Source organism: Haliotis cracherodii, unplaced genomic scaffold (assembly GCF_022045235.1).
Source record: "Haliotis cracherodii isolate W230 unplaced genomic scaffold, xgHalCrac1.p SCAF_24, whole genome shotgun sequence".
NCBI classification, from domain to species: Eukaryota; Metazoa; Mollusca; class Gastropoda; order Lepetellida; family Haliotidae; genus Haliotis; species Haliotis cracherodii.
Window position 1 is genome coordinate 9,350,616 of NW_027266280.1, and position 12,243 is coordinate 9,362,858.

The 12,243-nt window shown below is 42.6% G+C and overlaps 1 pseudogene; it reads left to right on the forward strand.

Moving 5' to 3' along the window:
- The window catches only part of LOC139472304 (sodium/glucose cotransporter 4-like), a 31,794-nt pseudogene that overhangs the window by 14,468 nt on the left and 5,083 nt on the right, over positions 1-12,243 (forward strand).

Below are 12,243 nucleotides of genomic sequence, written 5' to 3' on the forward strand. Positions count from 1 at the left end.
ATATCTAAGAAGTTAATTATTGATATTATTAAATAAAATTTGTGACATCATAAATTGCTTTATTGATATCACACAATATCATTTGTAATACGACAATTTTTCATCATCATGATAATAAAATCCATGTGACTTTTAGATGTCAATAAATCATAAACAAGAGAGTAAGATCAGTCCTAAAACACAGATGTAACTGAAATTTCAAAATAGGTCTGCAACCTGGATATTGACCCAAGTTCGCGAATAAGTGATTATATATCGTCGAGCAGCAGCTTTGAAAGTTGACAATAACGTCGAACATTCTGCCCACGACTCTCTGTGTATATAACACATTGCAGCCTTGGCCGCTTTTTTAAAGATGACCCACAGTTTTCTAAGAGGACACTTACACAACCCTCACACAGACCCCCCCCCCCCCCCCCCCCAAATCACCCCACATAGCGACAAGACCCCACTCCACCTCAACTACAAATCCTCAACCCCACTCCACGTATCCTGTATCCTACATAGGTTTATATTACCATTTTAGCTTGTCAGTTGTAGCTGTTCTGTAAGCCGAGACCCGTGTGGTCAATACAACACAATAACGCTCCCTATACACACACTGCAAAGATCTAAAGTGTTGAATCAGGTGGTACATAATATACAATATCGGCATACATCACAAACATTCCACCTAGGGTTGGGGAACAGACGAAAAGGTCAAGCCATGGGTACTTGTAGCGAGTGTCTGCAGCCTTAATACTTGAAACACCCCCTTGAATTGTATGTCTTCTCTCGAAAGTCAATCAAGGTCACTGATGGGGAGTAACAATGGGGATGTCAGCGTTAAAAGGAATACGTAATTAGTATAAGTAAAACGTAAACATGAACTGAAATATATTTGCTGTGGAGTTGTCTCAATGCGTGTTGGAGTTATCTCCATTGAATTTCTAAGATTGTCTTATGTTTGAGACGTTCCCTCTGTCGAATCACTGAAATTGTCTCTATCTTATTAAATTTTCCCTCTATTGAATCTCTGAAATTGTCTCTATCTTATTAATTTTTCCGCTATAGAATCTCTGAAATTGTCTCTATGCTATAAAATTTTCCTGCTATTGAATCTCTGAAATTGTCTCTATCTTATAAAATGTTCCTGCTATTGAATCTCTGCAATTGCCTCTACCTTATTAATTTTTTCCTCTATTGAATCTCTGAAATTGCCTCTATCTTATAAAATTTTCCTGCTTTTGAATCTCTGAGATTGTCTCAATCGTATTACATTTTCCTGCTATTGAATCTCTGAAATTGTCTCTATCTTATGGAATTTTCCCGCTATTGAATCTCTGAGATTGTCTCCATGTTTCAATCTGTACCCTCTATTGAATCTCTGAGATTGTCTCCATGTTTCAATCTGTACCATCTATTGAATCTCTAAGTTTGTCTCCATGTTTCAATCTGTACCCTCTATTGAATCTCTGAGATTGTCTCCATGTTTCAATCTGTACCCTCTATTGAATCACTAAGATTGTCTCCATGTGTGTTGTAGTTCCCACTACTTTATTGCATGTCTCAGATTGTCTCCATTTTGTTGCAGTCATCATGCCGGAACAGAGGCACCGTGGGAGGATACTTTTTGGCGGGAAGGAGCATGCACTGGATCCCGGTAAGTTTTGTTCGATAAAGCGACAAAAAGAACAACGTTCTGTTTCACAAAAGTGCGTGAGGGGACCAAAACACAATCCCTCAACCAGTGGTTGATAGTATGATCATCATGGCGTAGGGGTACGAAGGAACGGAATCAGGCAAGTGAATACATCTTGTATATCACCGTGGCGCGAGACATACGTTAAGGTCGTAAAGCATTCAAAACGAAAATGGTGAGTCCAGTGTTGCAAAAAGGGTTTCTCGGGCACATTTGAGTGCGGTAGGACTTTTATTGTTTATTTTCTATTGAAAACAAATGTGACGTGAGAGGAACAGTTTTTATTGTTATCCCCACCAAGAATACCAACTAACACAACTGGACACCCCATTAACTCGGCTCTTAAAGCAAGATCAGTTGTCAAGCATTTTAGTTCAGGGATAACATGTAATATGATAAGTATGCGTCATATTTACCTAATATTACATTTTTCATTTTAGATTGCACGTGGTTGTTTTCATCTTTTCTTTTGACACAAGTGGTCACATTTATGTATCCATCTGTGATTTTAAATAATATTGGACCCGTGAAGATCCGGTTAGAATAGATCTTCAGTAACCCATGCTTGCCGTAAAAGGCGACTATGCTTGTCGTAAGAGGCAACTAACGGGATCGGGTGGTCAGGCTCGCTGACTTGATTGATGCATGTCATCGTATCCCAATTGCGTGGATCGATATTCATGATATCAATCACTGGATTGTCTGGTCCAGACTCGATTGTTTACAGACCGCCGTCATGAAGCTGGAATATTGCTGAGTGCTTCGTTCAACAACAAACGTACAAACAAACTTGATATTGTTTATTTACATTTTAGATTGGGGCGTCGTTATTCGCCAGCAACATCGGCAGCGGTCACTTCGTGGGTCTAGCAGGATCCGGAGCTGCAAGTGGCATCGGCATAGCAGCGTTTGAACTCAACGTAGGTATCTTGAAGAAATAGACTTTAATTAATAGGAAACACGTTACTTTACACCAACGCTATATGTCTAAAGAATAGATATCTGTATTTCCATTTTCTTGTATTCAGCTCCATAAAAACACTCAAAAACATGACGACATCATCTCCGTGTCAAGGGCACACTGTGGATAAATGAATATCAATCTTCTGTAATGATAAAGCAAATCATCTTTAAAAGCCCAACATAAGCTCAACGTTCCTTGCTTAACTGCATTGTGAAGTTCGTCATGTTCTATAAGAGGCGACTAACAGGATCGGGTGGTCAGGCTCGCAGACTTGGTTGATGCATGTCATCGTATCCCAATTGCGAGGATCGATGCTCAAGATGTCAGTCACTGGATTATCTGGTTCAGATTCGATTATTTACAGACCTCCGTCATATAGATGAAATATTGCTGAGTGCGGCGTTAAACAACAAACAAACAAACAAGTCATTACCGAAATTATCAACACTTCAACAGCAGCTCTGACCTCAAGGGTCACTTGTAAGTGGACCCGTGAAGATCCGGGTTAAAATAGGTCTTCAGCACCCATGCTTGCCGTAAAGGCGACTATACTTGTCGTAAAAGGCGACTAACGGGATCGGGTGGTCAGGCTCGCTGACTTGGTTGACGCTTGTCATCGTATCCCAATTGCGTGGATCGATGCTCATGATGTCAATCACTGGATAGTCTGGTCCAGACTCGATTATTTACAGACCGCCGTCATATAGCTGGAATATTGCTGAGTGCGGCGTTAAACAACAATCAAACAAAACAAACAAACTTGTAAGTGAACGCTGTGAATGACATCTCGTCTCGTGTAGATTGACGTATCTTCAACGCCTTGAAGGTATTCATGCTCCATATATTAGTGTACAAGTATGGTGAGGCATCATTATGACCTCTTCATATACCCTGTTCATATACCCTGTTCATAGAACCCTGTTCACATAACCCTGTTCACATAACCCTGTTCATATAACCCTGTTCACATAACCCTGTTCATATAACCCTGTTCACATAACCCTGTTCACATAACCCTGTTCACATAACCCTGTTCATATAACCCTGTTCACATAACCCTGTTCATATAACCCTGTTCACATAACCCTGTTCATATAACCCTGTTCACATAACCCTGTTCAAACAACCCTGTTCATATAACCCTGTTCACATAACCCTGTTCATACAACCCTGTTCACATAACCCTGTTCACATAACCCTCTTCATATACCATGTCAAATACCATGTTTATATGCCATGTCAAATACCATGTTTATATGCCATGCCATATGCCCTGTCATAAACCCTATACACTGTTCATATACCCTATTCATATACGCTATTCATATGTCCTATTCATTTTCCCTGTTCATGATTTATTCAGGCTATCTTCATCCTGATGATTCTCGGGTGGATCTTCGTCCCCGTCTATGTCGCTGCTGGGGTAGGTGACGTTTTCATCCACACGTTACAATTGTAGGCAAGCGATATCTTAACTCAACCCGTTCTTATGAGATGTCCAGCACCTGAGGAATGGGTCTAAATTGAAGAGCGATTGAGTGAGTTGGGTTTAACGCCGCTTTTAACAGTATTCCAGTTATATTGCGGAGTGTCAGCTTAATCTGGGAGGAAAGCCCGAAGTGATGCAGGTCTCAGACGTTTACCACTTCGGTGAAACCCATGAGCACGGGTATGGTGCTGACAAACCTAGAATCATAATCGGGGCGAACCGGGATTCGAACCCACAATCATAGGTTTCTGGCGTGCCCACGGAACGCAACTCTGCACAGCTAATCGCGGCGCCTTAGACGACTGGGCCACTGCATCACTTCGGGCTTTCCTCCCACATTAAGCTTACACGCCGTGATATAACTGGAATACTGTTAAAAGCGGCGTTAAACCCAACTCACTCACTCACTCACTCAAGTATACCACCAGATACAATGTATGAAGCCCATCCCTGACATAATATAGTTAATTGATTTGGAGAGGGAGGGGGGAGGCATTGCGGATATATTCCTGTAGCAGTTTCTGAGGTGTGTACAGTAAACTTCGTTTATAACGAACACGCTTATAATGAAGTGACGGTTGAAACGAATGCTTGACTCTGGTGGTTAAATCGAGGTATCAACTCTACATTTGATACTTCTAAATTAAGCCCTTTTATGCAATAACTATGCGTATCAATACATCGGTGACCTATAAGTAACTTTATTTATAACAATATAGTTTAAACAAACCTTCCTATGACCGATATTCGTCATATCCAAAAATCACGGTTTGAGCGTCCATTCAACATGCTACGGTATGTTGGTGCAAACAATGTCTTTCTGGGGGTGTTTCGAAAAAAATAAAAAAATAGTGTTGGAGGCAGTGACTTACTATGAACCTTAAGCGCTCGGCTTCAGACTAAATACAACAGGTTTGGAATCTAATGTGAGGCGACCTCAACATTTCTAGGACAGTAGGCCTTCGATCATCTCCCGACTGTGTATCCTACATCTAAATGACTTCTGCAACAGGTATTCACCATGCCAGAATACCTCCGGAAGCGTTTTGGGGGTCAAAGGATCAGAATCTACCTGGCCGTTCTTGCCTTGATCCTGTATGTCTTCACGAAGATCTCTGTAAGTATAAATAATCTGTATGATGTAAAGTCTCTGTGTTTCAGTAATTTGCAACACAAGTTTATTTTGTTGCGAGTCATAATATATAAACGACAAAGCGCTTTGCAAATTCAAAAGAAATTTCTGCTGAAAGCGGAATCAATTATATAATTCCTACTATATCCTGAGCATGTGTTTATGAATCACTATGAAATAGTGATGATACCACTAAGGGAGCGTATCCTGCCCCACTGGTGTCACCCGTCACAAACACATGCAAAGGCAAGTCAACTGTTCACCTGAACGAACACGGAAACATAGTACGAGCCAAAACAGGGTTTTGCATCGGACATAAGTTTGTCACTGATGCGTAAAAATTGGAAATGTCCTCCACATGTCTACCATAAAAAGTTTTGAAAGTTTTACTGAGACCTTGAATGTTGTAATATATAATGACATGCTTATGATATAGTCGTAATCGTACAATGGACTCTGCTGTTAGTAGCGATTGCTTAATATCATGATTGTGTCGCTTCTATTTCTAAACTGAAACATTTTTATCAAAATACGATTTGGATCGAGCAGCATGAGCACACTAACATCACACGCTCTAGATCGGTGAATGTATGGTGTACGTCTCCCTCTTCCAGGCCGACTTGTACTCCGGCGCCATCTTCCTGACACAGGCCTTGCCGGAACTGAACCTGTATGTGGCCGTCATCATCCTGCTCGTCATAGCCGCCCTCTTTACCATTGGAGGTAGGGGCAACACCAGCCTTCACACCGTTATCTGACTGTACTTACTCACACGAGGGAGAGAGAGAGATGGGGTGAAAGAGATAGAGGCAGAAAGAGAGACAGAAAGAGAGATAGATATATAGAGGAAGATAAAGGCAGAGGGATATATATATAGAGGGGGGGAGATATATATATATAGGGAGATATAGACATAGAGGGAGATAAAGGCAGATATATATAAAGAGGGAGATATAGACATAGAGGGAGATAAAGGCAGATATATAAAAAGAGAGAGATATAGACATAGAGGGATATAAAGGCAGAGATATATAGATATATAAAGAGGGAGATATAGACAGAGAGAGATAAAGGCAGAGGTATATATATAGAGAGAGAGGGAGATATAGACATAGAGGGAGATAAAGGCAGAGATATATATATACAAAGAGGGAGATATAGACATAGAGGGATATAAAGGCAGAGAGATATATATAAAGAGGGAGATATAGACATAAAGGGAGATATAGGCAGATATATATATAGACAGAGGGGGAGAGACTGAGGCGAGGATATCATCCAAAGCATAACACAATGTATCCCTATCCTAACTGATCTCTTCGTGTGACATTGATATATGTCTACTCGCCAGGTGGTCTGACTGCTGTGATCTGGACTGACTTCATCCAAACAATCATCATGGTCATTGGTGCCTTTATCCTCATGGTGATGAGTAAGTAGCACTTGGACCTATTGTAGGAAGAGTGTAGTCCTTGGACCTATTATAGGAAGAGTGTAGTCCTTGGACCTATTGTAGGAAGAGTGTAGTCCTTGGACCTATTGTAGGAAGAGTGTAGTCCTTGGACCTATTGTAGGAAGTGTGTTGTCCTTGGACCTATTGTAGGAAGAGTGGTGTCCTTGGACCTATTGTAGGAAGAGTGTAGTCCTTGGACCTATTGTAGGAAGAGTGTTGTCCTTGGACCTATTGTAGGAAGAGTGTAGTCCTTGGACCTATTGTAGGAAGAGTGTTGTCCTTGGACCTATTGTAGGAAGGGTGCAGTCCTTGGACCTATTTTAGGAAGTATGGTGTCCTTGGACCTATTGTAGGAAGAGTGTTGTCCTTGGACTTATTGTAGGAAGAGTGTAGTCCTTGGACCTATTGTAGGAAGAGTGTTGTCCTTGGACCTATTGTAGGAAGGGTGCAGTCCTTGGACCTATTTTAGGAAGTGTGGTGTCCTTGGACCTATTGTTGAAAGGGTGCAGTCCTTGGACCTATTGTAGGTAGAGTGGTGCCCTGGACCTATTGTAGGAAGAGTGGTGTCCTCGGACCTATTGTAGGAAGGGTGAAGTCCTTGGACCTATTTTAGGAAGTGTGGTGTCCTTGGACCTATTGTAGGAAGGGTGCAGTCCTTGGACCTATTGTAGGTAGTGTGGTGCCCTGGACCTATTGTAGGTAGAGTGGTGCCCTGGACCTATTGTAGGAAGAGTGTAGTCCTTGGACCTCCAGTATGAGGAGAGTAACACTTGGACCTTTAGTAAGGAGAATAATGAGGGACGGTCGGTTAGCCTTATGGTTAAAGAGTTCGCTCGTCAAGCCGAAGCCCCGGGTTCGATTGCCGACATGGGTACAATGTGTGAAGCCAATTGCTGAAATATAGCTGAAAGCGGCATAAAACCATACTCACTCACTCACTCACTCAGAATATAGATATCACTAAGCTACTTACATTCTTCATACCAGGGGTTCATTTTAATATTTAATATCTTACATCACATCGATGCTCATTCACCTGTTTTTGGACAGGTTTTATTGAGATTGGAGGCTATGAAAGAGTTATCAAGGAATTCTTCGAAGCGTGGCCCAATACAACGAAAGTCCACTACGGCATTAAAAACGACAACTACAGCTACACCAAGTGCGGCATACCTCCAACCAACTCCATGCATCTCATCAGATCCCCAGAAGATCCTGGTCTTCCCTGGCCTGGAATCATGTTCGGCCTCACCATCTCCTCCATCTGGTACTGGTGCTCTGACCAGGTATGTCCTGGAGTCAAACACTCCTCTACTCCCACCATCGATACCCAGGTATATATGGCTCCTGGTGACATATCACTGGTACTGGTGCTCTGACCAGGTATGTCCTGGAGTCAAACACTCCTCTACTCCCACCATCGATACCCAGGTATATGTGGCTCCTGGTAGCATATACTGGTGCTCTGACCAGGTATGTCCTGGAGTCAAACACTCCTCTACTCCCACCATCGATACCCAGGTATATATGGCTCCTGGTGACATATCACTGGTACTGGTGCTCTGACCAGGTATGTCCTGGAGTCGAACACTCCTCTACTCCCACCATCGATACCCAGGTTTATATGGCTCCTGGTGGCATATCACTAGTGCTCTGACCAGGTATGTCCTGGAGTCGAACACTCCTCTACTTCCACCATCGACACCCAGGTTTATATGGCTCCTGGTGGCATATCACTGGTGCTCTGACCAGGTATGTTCTGGAGTCGAACACTCCTCTTCTCCCACCATCGATACCCAGGTATATGTGATGTCTGAAGACATTTACTGGTACTGGTGCTTTGATCAGGTATGTCCTGGAGTCAAGCTCCACTCATGTCGCTATTATCCATGTTCGTTTACTCCTACCATCGATACCCAGGTGTATATGAATCATGGTGACGTGTGGATGCTGATGTCTTCGTGGGTGGCCTGAAGGAGGAGTGTTTTGGGGGGAAAGGGCTGGTCATAATGACCTTGACCTTTACTCAGGACAGTGACTGGGAGACCAGGGCGTGCCTATTTGTTTGTTAACACATGGTGTACAATAATGCCATACCAATTTACAAGAAATAATATCCGTTTATTTTGAAAAATCAACCGGGAAAGCAAGGACTAATAGACTCCCCGTCTAGTACATAATCTATTCAAGAGTATCACATCAAATTACAAAGGACCAGCGATGTGTGCTATTCCATGTTCTTTTGTTAGGCTTGTCACATGCACCAACGCGACTTCATTGGTCAGTGTCAGATAGAAATTTTGCAATGGAGCCTTTGTTATTTGGAGCAAGTTAATGAAACTGTGTTTCTCTGCAGGTAATTGTACAGAGGGCTCTGGCTGCCAAGAACATCTCAAACGCCAAGGCCGGTGCCATCCTTGCTGGTTACCTCAAGTTCCTCCCCATGTTCCTCATCGTCTTCCCAGGGATGATCTCCAGAATACTGTTCCCCGGTCAGTGGTTTCTTACCTGTACAGTAAACTACGGTTATAACGAACACGCTTATAACGAACTGACGGATATAACGAACTTACTTTGTTGGTCCCGACTATTTGCTGTAGTTAAGCTGTATATATGCTTATAACGAACTACGGTTATAACGAACTAAAATTAGTAGTCCCTTTGAGTTCGTTATAACCGTACTTTACTGTATTTGTTTTACAGCATGTTGTGCTTGCTGGTTGTTATACAAAGAGTACTGTCCAATTTATCTGGTCAGTGATTATCTAATCACCAGATACCGACTCTTTTGTCTGTAAGCAACACACCAATGTTTGTAGATTTCATTTGACTTCTACTCCTGTAATCTCTTCTCCGTAAGGTTGTTTGTTGTGTTAACTATGCACTCGGCAATAACCAGCTATGTAACTGTAAATAATTGAGCCTGGGCGAGACAATCCGTTGATTGATATCATGCACTTGGGATAAGATGACCAAGCCTGACCACCCGATCCTTTTTGTCGCCTCTTACGACAAGCATTGATTTGCTGAAGACCAATTTGTTTTCGTATGTAACAGAGTCGAACTGTCGATCTTAAATATATGTACCATGTTTTAATTCTTATATTCAAAATATCTATTTTAAGTTTTAATTTAACATTTGTATTTAATATCTTTATATGTGATATCGGTCCATTATCTCTACAGGGGCGGTCGGGTAGCCTAATGGTTAAAGCGTTCGCTCGTCACGCTAAAGACCCGGGCTCGATTCCCGACATTGGTACAATGTGTGAAGCCCATTTCTGGTGTCCCCCGCCGTGATGTTGCTGGAATATTGCTAAGAGCGGCGTAAAACCATACTCACTCACTCACTCATTATCTCTACAGATAGAGTAGCCTGTGCCGACCCAGATGTGTGTTTCGAGGTGTGCGGAAGTCGTTCTGGCTGCACCAACATCGCCTACCCGACTCTGGTGCTGGAACTGATGCCCCCTGGACTCCGAGGTCTCATGCTGGCTGTGATGATGTCCGCCCTCATCTCCTCCCTCACCTCCATCTTCAACAGCAGCTCCACCCTCTTCACCATGGACATCTGGCGTAGAATCAGGAAACAGGCTTCTGATGTGGAGCTCATGATTGTTGGCAGGTAAGGTGGAAAGCATCGTCTGTTATGATTCTTCTTCCTGATTGTGGACAGGATTCGTTTCAGCAAATAGGATCATTCATGACATATGAGGGACCTTGTGGGCGAAACATCACATTTTGACTTTTCATTATATTTTAAAACCCACAGCGTCTTCGGAACACAAAAATACAATTCACAAGCTTCATGTTCATATTTATTACAGAGATACATGATATTAAACATGGCGATCTTCACTGAAGAAAGTTGACGTCAAACGTCTTTATGACGTCATGGGTATCCTAGCACTCTAAGGCACCTTTTCTCCCGGTGGGTCATATAAATGATTTAATACCAAGATGTTACATATGGGGGGGATGTGTTGCAGGTGTGTTGTATACGAAGTTATGGTTTAATTTGGAAATGAAGTTATTTATGGATTGATAACCGATGACTTCAGAGATTCGGAGATTCATACTTTTCACCACTATTTTGTCTTTCACGCCATAAAGAATCTGTTTCGCCAGATAATCGAGGCTGACTATTCTCGGGCGTTGACGTTTTTAATGACTGTTCTCAAGAAACTTAAAATAGGTGAGACTGGATGACATATCAGGACAATACAGGCATAACGCCATGGTCTTTGACAGGCAAAGAACAGAGCAGAAAAGACCCGCGAAGATCCGGGTTAGAATAGGTCTTTAGCAACCCTTTAGCAGTCGACTACGCTTGTCGTGAGAAGGGACTAACGGGATCGGGTGGTCAGGCTCGCTGACTTGGTTCATGCATGTCATCGTATCCCAAAAGCGTGGATCGCTGCTCATGATATCAATCACTAGGTTGTCTGGTCCAGTCTCGATTATTTACAGGCCACCGTCACAGAGCTGGAATATTGCTGAGTGCAGCGTAAAACAAAAAACAACAACAAACAACGACAGAGAAAGAAAACGTATCTGTAGTGTCACTTCATTTTATTCTATGTTGTTGGATTAATTTGTGAGCTTCAACTGGGTTTTTTGTTTTCAGAGTTTGTGTCCTCATCCTTGTTGGTGTCAGTATTGCCTGGATCCCCATCGTCCAGAACATCAGCGAGCTGTTCCACTACATCCAGGGAATCACCAGCTTCCTTGCTCCTCCTGTCTGCGCTGTCTACCTGCTCGCCATCTTCTGGAAACGCACCAATGAAGTCGTGAGTGAAAATTTGTGCATTTTCTGTCTTTTGTGTTTGAGAGTTCGACGAGGAAGACGTATGAGTGAGTGAGATGGGTTTAACGCAGCTTTGAACATTATTCCCGTTATATCACCGCGTGTCAGATTAATGTGGGAGGAAAACCCGAAGTGATGCGGGTCTTAGACGTTTTACCATTTTGGTGAAAGCCATTAGAACGGGCAAGGTGCTGACAAACCAAGAAACATAATCGGGGCGAACCAGGATTCGAACCCACAATAAGAATTTTGGCGTGCCCAAGGTACGGAACTCTGCTCAGCGAATTGCGGTGCCTTAGACGCCTGGATCACCCATGCCCCTAATGTGAGGAAGGAGTTGCAGAATGGGCATAATATGCCTGAGTTAATTACTTGTCTACAAAGCAAGCCTTATGGTGATGCTTCAGATGCGTTTTCGTTACAGTTGTATTCCCATAGTCACATCTGAGGCGGATGCATTGTTTTGATTCGCAATATGGATTCTGGAAAATGAAACAGAAGTCTACCCTCTTTAAGGAAACGTGCTACTGATGGACATTCTGGTATTGGTCACTCGACTGTTCTCTCAAATTAATACATTGCCCTGTGCTGAGGAATAGCAATTCACCGTACAGAGTTGCATCCCTTAGATTTACAAGGATGTGGTCATTGTCGGTTATATAATTTTGTTCCGACAATGATCCTTGGTATGTGAAGACCCGTGGTCGTTATTTATAT